General features: G+C 39.5%; 1 protein-coding gene across 1 annotated transcript in view; it reads right to left on the bottom strand.

The window, feature by feature from the left end:
- The window catches only part of LOC121315677 (ras guanyl-releasing protein 3-like), a 38,674-nt gene extending 33,867 nt beyond the window's left edge, over positions 1-4,807 (bottom strand). The window contains exon 1 of the mRNA XM_041249983.1: positions 4,586-4,807. The gene's annotated coding sequence lies outside the window, so the exon portion shown is untranslated. The remainder of the gene's footprint in view (positions 1-4,585) is intronic.
- Positions 4,808-17,477: the final 12,670 nt, after the last annotated feature.

Below are 17,477 nucleotides of genomic sequence, written 5' to 3'. Positions count from 1 at the left end.
ACAAAAATAGGGAAGATGCAAAACAGACACAAAGTGTGACCCCTGTTTTTCTGTTCAGTCCAGTTTCCATAGTTTTAGTAAATCCTTTTAGTAAATGCTTTGTGGAGGTCTTTTTATTCAGAAGTGGAATCAATTATGGGAGGTGTGCATTGGTCATGGAAAGACAAAGACAGAACATAGGAACCTGTGGATTAGTTACATTTAACGATGCAAATTTCTGGAGCGAAGCAAGTTTGCTCAGCATACTGTACCATGGAATAGGAGGGGAAGGTTTTTTGCTTACAAGACACAATATCAGAGGATACTAAATACAGAGAACACAGTCTACACAACTCAAAATAGCATCTATTTCCCCAATAAAAATGCTGCAGCCTCGCTGGACAAAAAATCACCACATACAATATAGGTTATCTGAGGAGAACACAATGGAGAAGAGTGGCTTACACTTCTCAAAATCAGACTTTACAGTAAACTTTAGTCATGCTCCTTTCATCTCAACTGGGCTCTGAACAGGGCCAATAGTTGTTACATGAAAGGAGGGGCACCCAACCTTATTGTATGCACAGAATCATTACCAGGATCTCTCTGTGCTGTTACACCTTGCACTCAGAACACCTAAACCCATCCTCAATAGACTTTGTACTAGAGCAGCTAGCATTTTACATCGCTGGAGAAGACTTGCCTTATTTACTTACAGAACTACGTCTTACAGAACTACATCTATGTGAGGAATTTGCTTGCTTCATGCAATACGAGATATTACTTTACAAAGCTCTCAAAATTGTTACCAGCCTAGGAAAATAAACTCACATTTATAACTTCTTGGAACCTGTATCTGCTAACTAAGTGCAAATGAAATAGACTGCTCTGCTCTGATTTTTATTATGCTAGATTTATATTTTCCAGGAATGTAACACAAAAATCTGATGATGCGTTCCTCTATTCTGTGCTTTGTTTTTTAAATGATAGTATAGTATACACAGAGTTTTGCTTTTATGTAGTTTTCTCCCAGTGCTTTACTGAGGTGCATTTGCTTTGCTGAATTTTAGTTGTAAGGGTTAATTGTTGTTTTTTTAGCTTTTTTCATAAAATAAATGATAAGATTACAGTGAAGCAATTGTTCAGCGTAGACAAGCAGTAATATGATAAAGAACTGAAAAAAACTAAACATGGTAAAGCATGACAACTGCATCGTTGGGAACTGGATGGTAAACTGTAAAATCATAATGCTAATGTACAATCACCTAAGACACCATGATCCTTCAAGAAATAATTAGATACTGCTCTTGAATCACAGTGTGATAGCAAAGGACAAGTTTGGTGGGCTTTTTCTTTATCTATCTATCTATCTATCTATCTATCTATCTATCTATCTATCTATCTATCTAGCTATCTATCTAGCTATCTATCTAAGGTCTAACCAAGATTTTAAAATACATAATCGTCTCTTATTAAAACTAGAAATATTGTCCTCCTTTAAAGATCTTTATAAGAGACTGTGCTAGTCGTGTTGCGCCTTGCAATAATAATGCAGGTGATAGTAGAATGGCATTATGGGGCGAAATGGGAGACACGATCCTAGTGCCTGATAAGCGGTATAAAGGGCTGTCCTGTGCAGAGGTGCCTGCAAGTGCCTTGGGATCCTACGTGAATGAGGGCCCTCTATGCATTCCTTTTTTCAGTATATCAGGTTTGCTACCGGAGAGACAAAGCTTGTGTTGTGAGGAGGTGGAACAGGGGTACAAGGGTTACAGTACTTCATCGATTTTATAAAGTTGGGAGGGGGTTTCAAAGGCTAAATCACTCCACCCGTCCCCACCTCCTGCTCCCAAGCCAACCATGGTCTTAAGATAGATGTCCTGATTATGGATGTTCAGATATTTAAATAATCTAAATCAATGTCATCTGTGCTAACCTGTCCAACAGCAGGTACTAAACATTTCAGATCTCTAGTCCTGTGTCTCACAAGTAACACTCCTGTATGATCCTTTGGATCAAAACATGATAAACGACAGTAAATGCATAGCATAACCATGGGAAAAAGTATGGGAAAAGCACAGCTGTTTTTTATTATAATATTTTACAGCACACGGGATTGCATCAACAACACTATTGCATCAACATTATGAAAAATCTATGGCTTTCTCGGGATAATCCCTTACAAGCAGATGATAAAAAAAATCCATCTGTGGTTTATCCCAACGGACTATAAATTGATCAAAATGACCCCTAACAAACTTAAGGTGTGACCTCTTTCAAAGTAACATACAGCTGGTAACTTAAAGTAGACATATCATAAGGTAGCATTATGCTTGGAGTTAAACCATGTCACACACGCTACTTGTTGCATAATTGACTTTACAGTAAGGACAAGAGCACTACGCTGTTAGATAATTGGACAATGATAGTGGTAGCCTGTCAGTTGTAACTGCAGTTGGTAAATCAATGAGCACTGAGTCATGCTGTATCTTTGAGGAATGTCTAATGTCCCTGTGGTTGGCCTTCATGCTGTAATAAAAGACACAGTATATGTATCATGATGGTAATGGTAATAGGTCAACGCAAGTGGAGGCTATAAACCCATTTAAAACACCCATTGCATGTTCGTAAAGCCCCTTTTTTTATGCAGAGTATTAAATGCATGAAATAGGTTACTGTCTAAACACTAGGACCTTTATCATTCAAGAAACAGATTGCTACTTGCCTGGAGCTAATGATGTGCTGGAAAGGGAACAGCGTCACTGGACTGAATGGGTTATTTTGGGAAAATAATAAATGCAGCCAGTATTTTGACCCATGTTGATAAGGTATAATTTTTCTCTTGGAGGTAACAGGGAAAGTTAAATAAGTTTGGCTATGCACCTGATGTACAAAACTGACTCAGTTTACCCTGGTCTTCCAACTGCAGCTGTGGCCAAAATAGTTACTGCAGCACATGTGTACACGTGCAGCCCCTGCCAGTGCCACATTTAACTTGCACAGTCAGGCCCGGAGCAGCTGGATAGGCTGCAATTCTTTGATCGTCTCCCTGGGGCTCACAGAACAGAAACAGGACTGGGTCTGCTCCTGAGGACCCCCCCCGTTTATGAAACAGAGGGGCATGATTGGAAAGGAGGGGGGGTAGGGATAATAACACACATGTGGACTTCATCAACGACCCTTAGAAAAGTTAACCATATTAAATGTATAGTAAAGTGTAATAAAGCATAGGAAAGCATGGTAAAGTATAGGTACACATTGTAAAGAATAGTGAGCTACTGTAAAGCATATTGATAAATATGGTACGCTATGGTAAATGTATAGTATAACCATGGAAAAAGCATGCTAAAACTGCCAAATAGTGTGCAAAAATACTGTGGTAAACTTTTATAAGGGAAGCTTCACCTTTTATGTTTCCAGTTTGGAATACTTTTATTTATTTTTTTAAATAAAGATGATTAGCATTGTATTAGCTCTTATAGATCTGAGAAATCCACCAAAGCAGAAAGCACACTTACTTACAAAATAATTTAAAAAGTTCAGTTTGACGCAATTATTTTTATTCCTATTCTAGGTAAAAAAAATAACTACTGTATGATTTAAATACCAAGAACACTGCACATTTTCAGCTGAACCCATGAAGTGGAGTGTTATCATTACGTACCATCTGATCGTCGTGCTATGATTATGTATCAGGTTCCCAACAAGGTGGTCAGACACACCATCAATATTTTTTTTTTACCTGGATATCTCCAGTGCTCACAAGGTATTCTGGTTTTCTAATATTCATGGTAAGCACTAATATCATTACTGTGACCAGTGCCAAAACTGAACTTCTCCTGTGAATTAATGAAACTGATCACTCTCACTTTGCGATGGTTGTGTTGTAAATGCATTACTCATGACTAAAGCTACTATAAAATCAAAAAATGACATTTAAAAAAAAGTTTGTTTTTCACAGATGAGTTTTCAATACTATTCTTTACCGTGAAGGTAAAAACAAACCACACTATTTGAAAAATAAATAAGAAATGTTGCTTTAAATTGAAATTCCATTCCTCCATTTCCATACTTTCTTCTTTATTTTTTAAAGGTTACCACCAATCTGGCACCCAGTCTCTCCTGCAATCTATTCCTTACACCAGATACATCAGCTACAGCATGGAGTCCTTTGAAATGTGTGTGGAGTAAACAAATCACTGCAGCCAAAGCACTATCTGCACACTTATAAAAGCACTATCTGCACACATATAAAAGCACTATCTGCACACATATAAAAACACTATCTGCACACATATAAAAACACTATCTGCACACATATAAAAACACTATCTGCACACTTATAAAAGCACTATCTGCACACATATAAAAGCACTATCTGCACACTTATAAAAGTTGGTGCACCATGGCAAAAGCATGAAAACCTGTAGTGAAGTGTAATAAAAGCACAGAAAAACAAGATGAATTACTGGGAACTACAGTAAAGCATGTTAAAATCCCTTGAAGAGCAGAGTATGCAGTATACCATGGTAATCATACTGTGCAAATATACAGTGCCATAGTAAACCTTTAGAAGGATAACACACAGTTTGATTAAAATACACACCCTGTAGCTTGTTTGAACTCATCTATCCCTTGTTCTTCACAGTATCAGCATCCTGCCAGTCTCGCTGCCAGGGATAAATAATAAAGATCCTAGCTTACGTCTCAGTCTTCTTCTCAGGAGTCCAGCATTGCTGTATTCCTTTAGCACATTTGCCCTACCTTTGGTCCCTCCTGCTCAGCCTCTATTAGCTCCAGATTGTTTGACTAACTGGTGGTCTGACTTCCTCCTATTCTTTCCCAACATAGTTTTTCCTGCCTGCACTGGAGAGGTTTTCCTTTTCTTGCACTATAAATAGGACCAACACACCGTAAGAGGCAAAGGAACAGGCAGGAAATGTGTCACAATATCAAGGGGGACTGTTTTTCTTTGCTTGTGTATAAGTGTGTGTTTGCATGTATTTGTTTTTTTACAAGTTCAAGCTTTGTTTTTCTTTTTATTAATTGTACAGTATAATAACAGACAAGAGTTTACATGTGCTGTGCTGTTATGCCAGCTGACAGGTGCAGGGGTTGCTTATCAAAACAGAAAAATATTTTTGTGTCTACAATTTGTATGTGTGCGTGTCTAGTTTGCCATAATTCATTTTGGACAACATTTTCCTCAGAAGACAACATGAAATAAAAACACACACTTTGCTACTGGTTTTTATTGTTGGTCAGGGTAACCAGAAACAATCTTATTGAAAAAGCTTCAAAATAAGGTCTGTTTGGCATATAAACCTAATAAAATAACAGCTTAATTTTAAAGCCTGAAATATTCATTTGCAGTGTATAAATCAATCATTTGTAATAGAAGATATATTTAAAATGCAAAAAAAACCAAAAAAACAATGTGGGTGTGTGTGTGGAAACTGGGAACAACAGTCTTTTTTTCTCCCTTTCCCCCTTATTGATGAAATGTTCTGTAATGTCATCAAGAAGGCATCCTTTTACAATGACGTTCCACAGCCTAGCAGATGTGATACAGGTGTCCCTGCGTCATTAGGGTAAGGGATAAGACAGCTCTGAAAGTCAATCATAGCTGCAGGATTATGCTGTGTGAAACATCAGAGACTATGTTAATGACAGTGGAGTGGTTTACTAGGGCTGGGGTATTTAAGGACTGTTTTACACAATTTAAACCACTTACTACATTTCTTAGTATCCCTGAATAAAATATTTTAAACTTTTTAATTGCATGATAAAGCTGTCTCACGAGCATGTTACTGATTGTTTCGGTGCCAAATGAACATTCATGACCCCATTTACAAATAACCCTAATCCGAAACTTAAACCGCATAAGAGTGCAGAATTTGCTCAGAATTTGTCCGCCAGTGGCACAACTTAAATACTGCTCCCTACAGCATACATTCAGAGCATGCATGCTCCCAGAGATTAACAGGAAACCTGTGTCTGATTAGAAGACTGGGCTGGAATATTTATTGCCTATTTTCACAGAACTCTTGTTCGCCAGATATCTTGGTATCTCCAGAGTCTTTAAATACGAAAAAAAATATTTTAAGAATCCACACGCGAGTGAAACCCCAGAAATGATCCTAGCTGGGCCATCATTCTTTATTATTTGACATTGTCAAAACGTGTGCCTACAAGCACAACCAAGTTGATTGCAACCACACAGCACATCCAGCCACAATCCAATTGTACAACAGCTCTCAATAAAAGGCACAACAAGTTGCATTTCCAAATTACAAAAGTGTGGACCTGATGTAAGACTTTTGCCGATACCTGGGGGTTTGATTGAATAGCAACGCAAACAGGGAAATAAGCAGCGCTGTATTTTGTGAGACGGCTGGGTCATTATTGGCATGCACGGTAGTGTGATCTTAGAACTGGTGATGGCACACTGGGAACATTGCCTTGATTCCAGAAGGTGAAAGCGATTTGAAATGAGACTCGCGGCACAAGTTTGACATAACGCTCCGGAATAGCCACTCTGATAGAGGTAGTTACCTAATGAGTGATTTTTGCTTAATGTCCCGTTGCAGAGTGGATTTTAGACTGGTTTCATGGTGCGGATGGAACCATGGCACCTGAAGTCTAACAGTAGCACCAACCTCTCACCCTCCCTTTCCCTGTTCAGTCATACAGTTGAGTTTCTAATCTGCTAATACAGCACTTGACTGCTGCATGACAAACATTGGTACTATATTCATAAAATGATCCATATATTTTGATAGTAGTTTTTTATCCATTCCCACCACCACTTCAGAATATAAAATAGACTATGAAGATAAGCTTGTATTATTGTTGGCCTCATTATGTAATAAAGCTGTACACCTTTTACCTGGTAATGTGCAATACAGTTATGAGCCAAAACATCTGCCAGAGTACTAGTACAGTTTTATTAGCAATACCATCTGAACAGTTAAGTATAGGCAGTGCTCATGATATTTCACACTTACAAAAGTTTACCTCTGTATTTTTGCTCAGTATTTTTGCTGCTTTACCAGATTTTTTTCCCATGGTAAAATGCATTTACCATACTATAGTTTTTCACAATATATAGATATATACGAAATTTTATGGAAACCTATATATATGATATATATATATATATATATATATATATATATATATATATATATATATATATTGTTACAATACTTACCTATACTTTATTACACTTTATTACATGTTGCTATGCTTTTACTATGATAAACGTTTATAAGGGATATCATAAACCTATAAATGTACTAGCCATCAATTAAAGAAAAAAAGAAATATATTTTTTAGACTACTTGCATCTGAGAAAAAAATGAACAAAACACCAAGCTCTGTTACATGGATATACACTGTACGAGTGCAGAATAAATGCAATATTATTACATTATAGAAAAAAAAATCTAAACAAAACAGGTAATACAGCCACCTGCTGTTTTCGCCAGTGCTGCTGATAAGAACTGCCGGTAAGTCAATTGAACATTGACAAACAATCGCTCTGACTGATGCGGAGTGAATAATGAAACTTAACTTCCTGTTGCCACAGGGTCATATGGAGAGTTTGCACATTTTACTTGAGCACTTCTCACTGTGAGCCCCAAGCTCAGGCTTCCTGTAACTGAAAACACAAAGCAGCTCAGCATATGCTGGAGAGTTCATGAAAATATGCTGTTTATTATCCTGTCTACACAAACCTATCCAGCGCTCTACAGATCTGATAGTGACCAGTTCGGGTATTATTGCTTTTTTTGTTTTAGTTTTGAAAAGTGTGCAATATAGCAATTCTTAAACTCATCACAAGAAAAATATGCACTCAATTTCTATAATTTTATACATTATTTTATTGATAAAAAGGCAGGAGTGGAACGGATTACACACAACATAGTTACTGATTTACGGACATTTACCACATACAGTACATTATACCACATCAATGTTTCCATTCTTACTGTTGCTATACTATACCAATAGCATCATTTCTTTTAGGGCATTATAGTATATATCGGCACAGAGGTGTCTTTCTTGAACAAGGAAATCATGTGACTAAGATATAATGCCCCAAATCAACATTTATCATAAAATCTGCTTACAGGATGCCACAGCAAATCCACAAAATACTCAAACACCCACAGAACAATGGCACGTAGAAAAGCAGCTCTTACCAAAACAGTTCATGTATGATACCTTCTAACCTTCAGTGTTATGTTTAAAAATGGTTTTCTATTACAGAATACTCTTTTCTCAGTTGGACTATAAACGCCCATCTCATATACATAATTTGCCTTTTTGTGACCCTTTACTGACCTTTGGTTTTACTGTGATTTTTTAATACAGTACACCCTCACTATAACACCCTTCATTATAACGAATCTTGCCCCTGGACCCCCCCCCAAAAAAAAAAAAAAACACAAAAAAAGATCATATAAGCACACACAACATCCCGGTCTGCGTGTAGGCTCTGCCTTTGCAGTGAAGTCAACCCTTCTGTTTTAATAAAAAGCGAGTATGGTGTAACTGCCTCCGAAACGAAAATCATTTTAAGTTGCATCAAAGCTGGAAACTCTACTGATCGTTGGAAAAAAGGAGTAACGCAGGCATAGCTCTGTCATGAATATAGGTTGTCAAAAAGCACTCTGTTTTTTGGCTTCTTCAGCACCCATGCAGCAAAGCAAAATTGATTAAGAAAAAAAAAAAAACAATGAAAAACTTGAGGACCTGATGAACTTTTCACGTCAAACTTTTCATATCTGGTTGATTTGGAGTAAAAGCTCAGTTTGTGATCCTTGCATGTTGGATTAAGATGTGGTGCAGTTTGGAACGATTCATGTCAGATTGATTTTAAATGAAAGTTTAGCTTCAATGTGGGATTTTTGCTTTTTGTGCTGTGTTTTAATTCTTTAACAAATTGGATAAAAGCAGAATACTGGCAGAATACTGCATACATGAAACCAACAGGTAAATGTAATTCTACTTTTATTCACAATCTCATCTCATTAACTGACTCCAACAGTTTATCATTCATTTTAATTGTCCTTTCACTTTAACAAACCCCTTGATATAACAAACAAAAGGCTAGGGCCCCAACAGGTTCATTATAGCAAATGTGTACTACCTTAGACTTTTCTGTGCTTTACCATGCTTGCCTAGTTTACAACACTAGATAACTTGTCAACATAGGTTAAGGTGAAGACTATTAATGAAGCTAACCAGACACTGATGTGTTAAAATCTAGCTTGTAAACCTTGTGATGACTGCAAAGCGATTCTATGCAACGACAGACAATGGACATTAGACTTCACAAGCATTCAATGTACGTTGGATAAAGACTGAGTCCATGTTTCCACTTTCCATGACATTGCCAGTAATTATTCTAATTTTAAATTGTGTGAACAAGTGGACTAGCCCAGAGTACTTATCGAGCCATTAGTCAGAATTTTCTATGCCTGGTAACTGAGCAAAAAGCTTCCTATTCTCATGACACCTGTGTTTAATCACAGCACCATTTCTTCAGCTATGTCAGCATCAAAACATTTCCACTGTGACAACATGTTAACACGAAAAAAAGAGTGTTTAATATGGAAACCAGTTATTTAAAATAAATATCAAAGGCAGCATAAACTCAAAAATATAGGCTGTTAGATTAACCCCTAAACTTCCACTCCGTTTTAACATTGTTGATTGTCCAGAATTGAGCAAAAACAAAACAACATTATAAGTCAGCAAAGCCTTTGTCAACAATCTATTGCACTAGAGACTATGGGTCTCAAAACTGTAAAGCTATGCAAAGTTTCAGGCAGGAAACTGCCAATATGATCAGTTGATTGACAGGAACGTCTATGCAACCATCACCAAAAAGTCAATCACACAATGAGTTAAGCAGGTAACTCCACGTGTTCAATTATGTCAACCTTCAATTAATGTCAGCTACCAATAGCAATCAAGTTAGGCAATCAGCAAACCCCACAATACCTTTTTAAATCAGCAAACCCCATAATATCTCTTTAAATCACCAAACACCACAATATCCCTTTAAATCAACAAATCCCACAATATCCCATTAAATCAGCAAACCACACAATATCCCTTTAAATCAACAAATCCCACAATATCCCTTTGAATCAACAAACCGCACAATATCCCTTTCAATCAGCAAATCCAACAATATCCCTTTAAGTTAGCAAACCTCATAATATCCTTTTTAATCAGTGAATCCCACAATATCCCTCCAATAAAAAGCAAAACAAAAAGGAGCATGCTGATTAGGAAGAAAAAGACAAACTCAGTCAGGGCCGCTGAAACTAGGGGTGCTGGGGGGGTGCAGCAGCACCCCTGGCTTTACATGGCTTCCATCATATGCAGGGGTTACAGTTCTGTTCAATGGCTTTCAGCACCCCCACTTTAAAAATTGTTCCAGCACCTCTGAACTCGTCGAATTGGTTCGATTAAATACTGTTCTGTTATAATCTTTCTTTGATTTACTCTTTCTATATAACCTAGATATTCAAAAAGTTTGCGGACCACACAGAAAGTTATGAGCATTATGGTCGTTATGCGCGAGCCATAATGAGCCATAAAATGAACCATATTCGTGTGCATAGTGCAACTTGATGGGAGTAGCCGACATTTGGTGAGATCCCGCAATGTTAAGAACTATGCGCCAAGCACAAAACCAGTTTTGCAAGGCACAAAATCATGCATTTAAAAAGCAAGCCTTAATTCCAGCCATATCACTCCAGCACTCATTCACCCAATCATTGAAGTAAAATGCAGGTGCTCTCCAAGGTATTACAACCATGGAAAACACTCAGCGATCATACAAGGTTCCATCCACATCTGATTATATTCAAAAGATTATTATATTCACTAGTGTTAATATAGCATAGCACAGTTCGGGGGGCCTATAGCTGGTGATCTCTAATTAGTCTCTAATTCCCTATTTAAGCCCTGATCACCTGCACTCCCACTGTCTAGTGTTTTCCTTGCAGCAAACACTCAGACGCTGACAATCGTGCTTCAGCTTAAACATCTTCGCAGATATCTAAACTTCGCTGCCTTGCTCCTTTCACTGCAGGTCACATCTATGCACAACGCTGCCAAGATATTATCAATTATTTTCCCACCTGCTCTGGTGATCCTTCTCATCATTCAGCTTCTCTATTTGGCTGCAGGAGCTCCAATGTCATCGACTAGGGTAAAGCTAGCTTGACGTTCGATATTCAACATTAGTTTGATATTCAACATTAGTTTGATATTCGCACTGCATAGCGCATACAGACCCGGCATGTGGAAAAAGGCTTTGTTTTTTACCTTATTTACAGCTGCTATAGAGCTTTCAAAACAATTGTACATTAAAGAAGATGAATTGTGAATCACTTCACTACCATTGTTTTACCTGTGAACCCCAGCAATAATTTGTGAAAACTGATGGCATATCGCATAACTTTACATAAGGTACCCGGCATGCAGAAAAAGGCTTGTTTACCTTATTTTCAGCCACTATAGAGCTTTCAAAGCAACTCTATCTTAAAGAAGACTAATTGTGAATTATTTTACAACCTTTGTGAACCCCATTCGTTCAGCTGCAGCTGCCACCTCAGCTCTCAGTTCCAGCACTCCTTCTGCCTCTACTTTCAGTATATAAGTTCCGTCAGCTGGTCCCGCCTGCGGTGGATTCTTACAGTCATTCACCCTCCTCTGATATAGTTGCAGCCCATTCTAAAATTGATAGTATGCCCAGAGGTAAAATTGATAGTATGCCCAGAGGTTTTTCCCTAATCAGCCTCAAGGGGTTCTTTCCTCTCCACTGAGTGGCAGGTATACACATAGTCATACATACTAATAATTCCTAACCACCTCTGTTTGTCCTTCTTTGTATATGTTATGCATCAGCATTTGTTCTTTGTCATTGTTTTCACGGTGCAGGTGTTTCACGGAGAGCTGGGGGTCCATCCTTTGGGGGGCGAGTGATTCTCACTTCCCTGACCTCAGGTCCAGGCATACACCTACCTTCCTTCTAATGGTGTGGGGGGGGGGGGGGGGGGGGGGGGTACCGTGAATCAGAGCGGACCCCTGTCCTAGTAAGGCTCTGTTCTATCCATTCTTCTCTTTGGGACGTGGCCGCTTTATGCTTCCAGTGCTTCGAGTCCCATACTAACCTGCATGCTTTCTCTTTACTTCAGGTCCCAGGCAGCGCAGAGTCTTGACCGGCCAATCACAGGATTTAATGAGCGCCCCTTTACAGAAGCCTCAGATGCTGGGTACCCTACTCTCCCGATGGCACATGAGAAAAAAACATTGCTGAACTCCACAATAAGTTTACGCAGTTCCCGTTGCTGATCTGGATCCAATACTAGGACTCTCTGGACAGGGGTCTAAATCATCCTCTACATTGCCTGGGGCTATAAATAAGACCTTCCTTGCCTGCAAGGGCTTTAATAAATTTCACGTTCATTACGGTGATCGGGCAGTCTAATTTCATAATTTACCTTTCTTATATAATCACTTTATATGGCCCTTGCCATTTAGCACATAATTTAAATTCTGATGAGGGAAGTAGCAGCATTACTTTGTCTCCTGGTCGAAAGGTTCTAATTAGTGCATTTTTGTTGTAATGCTGCTGTTGTCAGTGCTGAGCCTGATTTGAGGTTGTCTTGGGCCAAACGACCAACCAAATCCAGACGATCTCTTAGTAGGAGCACATGCTTCACTACGTTTTTGGATGAGCCTTTGTGCTCCTCCCACCCCTCTCTCAACAGTCGAGGATGCTGTGAGGCTGTCAGCCGTACAAGAGCTCGAAGGGGGAGAACCCTGTCGAGGTCTGCAGCACCTCTCACTGCAAAAAGGAGGTAGAGAAGAAGTGATGCCTAATGTTTTTGCTCTTGGGTTACAAAACGTCTCAGCATTGAGTGCTGTCTACTCACATCCTGTGTCCACTAATGCATGAGTTTTCACATTACCTAAAACCACATCAATCATACAAGGCCCCTCTTGACCATTTTCCCCATGCTTGCCTATCTCAGGTGTTCAATTACATGCGGCCACGTCACACTCCATGGCAGCGGGGCATGACCTGGCAGGATGTCCCGGTTGGTTGCACCTAAAACAAGTTGGGAGGACAGAGGGGGCAATGGTTAAATATCTGTCCCATTACTGGTATGGCAATGGGGCAGGGGCAACACCTCTAACCCAGTTGGGGGCCAACCTTGGTCTCCACAAAGGGGAGGCAAGGCAGCCCATTGGGGCTGGCAGTTTTGTAGGTCTGGGTCCCGGTGCTGATGGTGGAGGAGAGAGAGGAAGGGTTCGACTGCTCAGAAGGGCAAGAACCAACAGTATCCCGGTCCGGGTGGAGACTAGGGAGTCCTCAAAATCCTCAGCCAGTTTCACGGGGTCTTCAAGGGTGTCGGGGTGGTTGCGTCATATCCAGACTTGGGTATCGGTGCCGACCACAAATATAGAATTGCTCCACAACAACTGCTTCCCCCATTTGCAGGTTGGTTTTCTTCTCAGGGGTCAGCCAGTGTACCATGTGGTCACACAACCTCTCCACAACCACCCTGGGGGGTGTCCCGGGGAACTTCGGTACTCCCTGAACCATATCCAATAGGTCTCTGCCATAATGTTTAGGCGGCGGAGAATGGCCAGCTTGAACAGGTCGTGGTTGGCAGCGTTGAAGTCGCTCATAGCCTGGTAGACTGCCTGAGCCTCCCCGATCAGGCACGGTCCCAGCTGTCTTGCCCAGAACTCCCGCGGCCAAGACGCGGTGGTAGCCAGCCACTCAATCGCAACCAGGTATGCCTCTGGGCATCTTCACCGCCGAGCCTTCAGTGCCAATATTGCTGGTGTTCCAGTAGGGATTGGTGCTGTGGAAAGTGCCAGCCCTACCCTTTCAATGAGCACAGTGTAGCGCTCCTCTCTTCTTCTCTCCTCTGTATCCCGTCTGCTGTCCAGCACCTCCAGCAGCTCTGCCAGTGTGTTGCGATCCATGTCCTGTGTCTGACACTATGTGTGACAAAGTGGCTGAGTGGATGCAGGTGCAGGAGTGATGCAGTGCATGAATGAAACAGACAGAGATGATTGTAATCCGGTTTGGAAAGGATTTTATTAATTGTTTCCAGGTATGGAGACCAAACAACAATCCCCTGGCAATACACAACAATGTGTACTGCACAGGGTAAATGACAATAGGATTGCAGTCCCAAATAATAAACAAAAATATCCACCCAACAATGATACCAACATGGTCACCTGTCCTGGATGCGTGCAGTAGTGCTCGTGGTGGGTGATACAAGTTTGTTTCGTGGCAGTGGTGGAGTGTTGTTCCGGCTTTATGCTGGCCTAAGGCGACAGCTCTGGAAATGTGTTAGCCGTCTGGTAATTTACAAACAAGACAAATTACTAACAGACACAAAAACAAACAAAACTCTGTTGTTCTCTGTTGTCTCTCACAGTCCTTCTAGGTTCTAATACAAAACCAAAGTGAAGGAACAGATTACGATTCTCCAGCCTCTTTTATGCTGTCACACATGACTTCTTGGTAAACGAGTGCAACCACCACCCCAATCTACGGCTGCCACGTCGTTTCCCTTCCGTGTCAATGCATTATTGCAATGGAGTCTCGACCCCTTCCAGACTGGCTGACTTCCCTTGGACCCTGGGAAAAAACTGTCAGACCAGCCTGTCTAAGGAGGGAGATTTACAAGGGAGATTGTATTTCTGTCACATGGCCCTTTAAATATTTAGCTTATTAGCCATGCTAATGCCTGTGATAATGATAAACATTAGATTCAAATGTGTGCATGTGTGCAAATTCCATATGCTTAAGCACAAAAAAATTTGAATTGCTTCAAAGGCCAAATTTGAATGAAAATATCTAAGTTTTGCGATAAGTGTGACAGGCTTGCAATGTGCAGAATGTTTCCATTACATTACATTGTCATGTAGTATTCAAATTCTACGCATTCACGTTCGCTCTTGTGCATTTCTGCTATATTGGTATTGAATGCGCAGGTGGTTTTGGGAGGCACAAACACATTTGCGAATTGAGCATAAAAATTCTATTTTCCAACTTCGTGCAACTGCTTTGTGCCGTGTTGGAAAATATACATTTTTGTGCAAAAGCGCTCATTTTTGGGAGACACAAATTTTGTGAGGGGGTTGCGCAAAAATGTACAACACCTGGGCCTCAATGTACAACGTCTGAAGGCATGGAAAGTTTCTTCTAGTCGAAGCATTTGTCATTTAATTTATTAAATGTCTCAGAGTATTTCTATATTACAGTATATACAGTACATATCTTCAGATATAAACTGTAAACTATATGCATATTCACTTCAAATAAATACATAACATCCAAATATAGCAACCCACCTTACATTTTATAAATAAAAGAGCTGCCAATTAGAATTTTGATTGTCTGTTTACAAAGTTTGTATCAAGGAGGGCTAGACATGGTTTAAAATAAGCCAAAACTCTATAGTTGTATCCTGGCAAATTATATCACTATACTAAAAACAAATCTAGAAAAAACAGGCAATCCTCTTTTCTACGCTTGCACATGTGTTGTCCAGTAGGTCATCCAGCGCCTTGTTCTGAAGCTGCCCAAGCGTTCTCTCTCCAGGGTGCTGCAACAGCCAAGTGACTCGTACTGGATACTGGTCTGATCTCCCTGGAAGAGAGCTGAAGGGGCAACCCTCTGGAGCACAGAAGCTGTCATTTATTTTCAGTTTGGTGTTTGGAACTATTATACTTTACCATACTTGCTATTTCTTTTTACAATGCTTACCTATTCTTTACCATTCTTTCAGAATGCTTTATTACACTTTGCTATGCTTTTACTATGGTTAACGCTGATGAGAGTTCTATTGTCCATAACTTTCCTTCATATTCCTCCATTGCCACAGTCACATTCATAAACCCTTGGTTAAAACTAAGTCAAGTAGACAACCGTTTCAGTCTGTCCATTAGTGTTCACTGATGAAGGCACTAGCTAGCTACTACTTGATGTTACCTTATATCTTGATTGTTTTTGAAGTTAAAGATGAAATGAAACAACAACGAAAAATTGTTCTTTGCAACGAAATGTCATTGTATAAATAGATCATCCATGCACAAAGTATGTTATACTCTCTAAAAGACTGCAGTAGACATTAATTTGATTTATAGTAGCATTACTCCAGGTTCCTGTATACCCATACAATTTCATTCTTTATTTCCTTAAGGGTTTAGTCAAAAATTGCACTGCAATTATTTTATTGTCATGCCTCAACTTTACCATACAAGACAACATTTCCCCTGTTCTTTGAATTTGTTGGATAAAATGCTAAATGAAAGTCTCTCACTGGCTCTTCCATTAGGCAGTACAGCCCTAAGGAGCTCCCATCAATGTTGATAATACAGGAGGAGCTCCAACTGCTTGATGTATGAATCAGCTCTTTTATACAAATCTCTGCCTTTAGCATCTGTGTCTTCATTCTTCAGAAAACCGTTGGAGGCAAACCCACAAGAATGTCCTCAACTGTGATGTTGGAGCAAATTTTGAGTAAGAGTTCATGTTTATGGGAAATTATATCATATTCCCAAAACATACTGTACAGTAAAGTGTCACAATCACAAATTCAAATGCAATTAAATAATTTCTTAAAGTCCACTGGTTAGATGGTCCTGGTAGATATACAATACATCAGTTACAAAAGAGCTGTGAAAATATATGATATTTTAATATATTAAAACAATACATTTTTATACTGGAATAAAAGGTAAGTAATTTTACTTGAAAGAAAAGAGTAATTTCAAGGAAGTTCACCTAAAAGTATGAACTAACACATCATTCCCAAATAAATAATTATATTTCACAACATATAGAACACGATAAATCCTTACTCAATGTTATTACTACTACAATATCTGTTATGACAACATCCGGTCACTATGCTTCACATTGTTCTCTTGTGCCAGTAAATCACACCACCTTTAGGCCTCACCTCATACAAGTACTCTAGCAAGGATCCTTCTCACTACACTTCAGCTGCTGTCATCCAGGACTGCACATCCTCTGAGCTTTGCAGTTCCATTCAAAGGCAACTTTAAAAACAAAACTACTGCACTTTCAATAACCTGGCCCCCAGCATAACGCAGAAGCAACACTGCAGGGGGAAAAACAACATGACACAGTATGCACACATCTCTTTAAAACCTGACCAGTGTGGTATAGAGAAACTCTTATGAAATACCTCGCGGTTCAGTGGCAGCTGTTGCCCACTCTGATTGTCTTGCATATGGAACAAGCATTATCCTGGCGGTACCAGTGAACTTCAACTATAAATAGCCTCAATTTCAGTGGAAACAAGAAGCCTGTGCTAACAGTTCAGCAAATAACAATTTGTGTAACAGAGAGGGAGAGAGAGGAGGGTGCAGGGGAGCAAGAAAACACCTTGTGAGCAGAGAGAGTAGCAGGG

This window comes from Polyodon spathula, chromosome 5 (assembly GCF_017654505.1).
Source record: "Polyodon spathula isolate WHYD16114869_AA chromosome 5, ASM1765450v1, whole genome shotgun sequence".
Classification (NCBI taxonomy): domain Eukaryota; kingdom Metazoa; phylum Chordata; class Actinopteri; order Acipenseriformes; family Polyodontidae; genus Polyodon; species Polyodon spathula.
The sequence above is the reverse complement of the archived record's forward strand: the minus strand, read 5'-3'. Positions and strand labels throughout refer to the sequence as shown.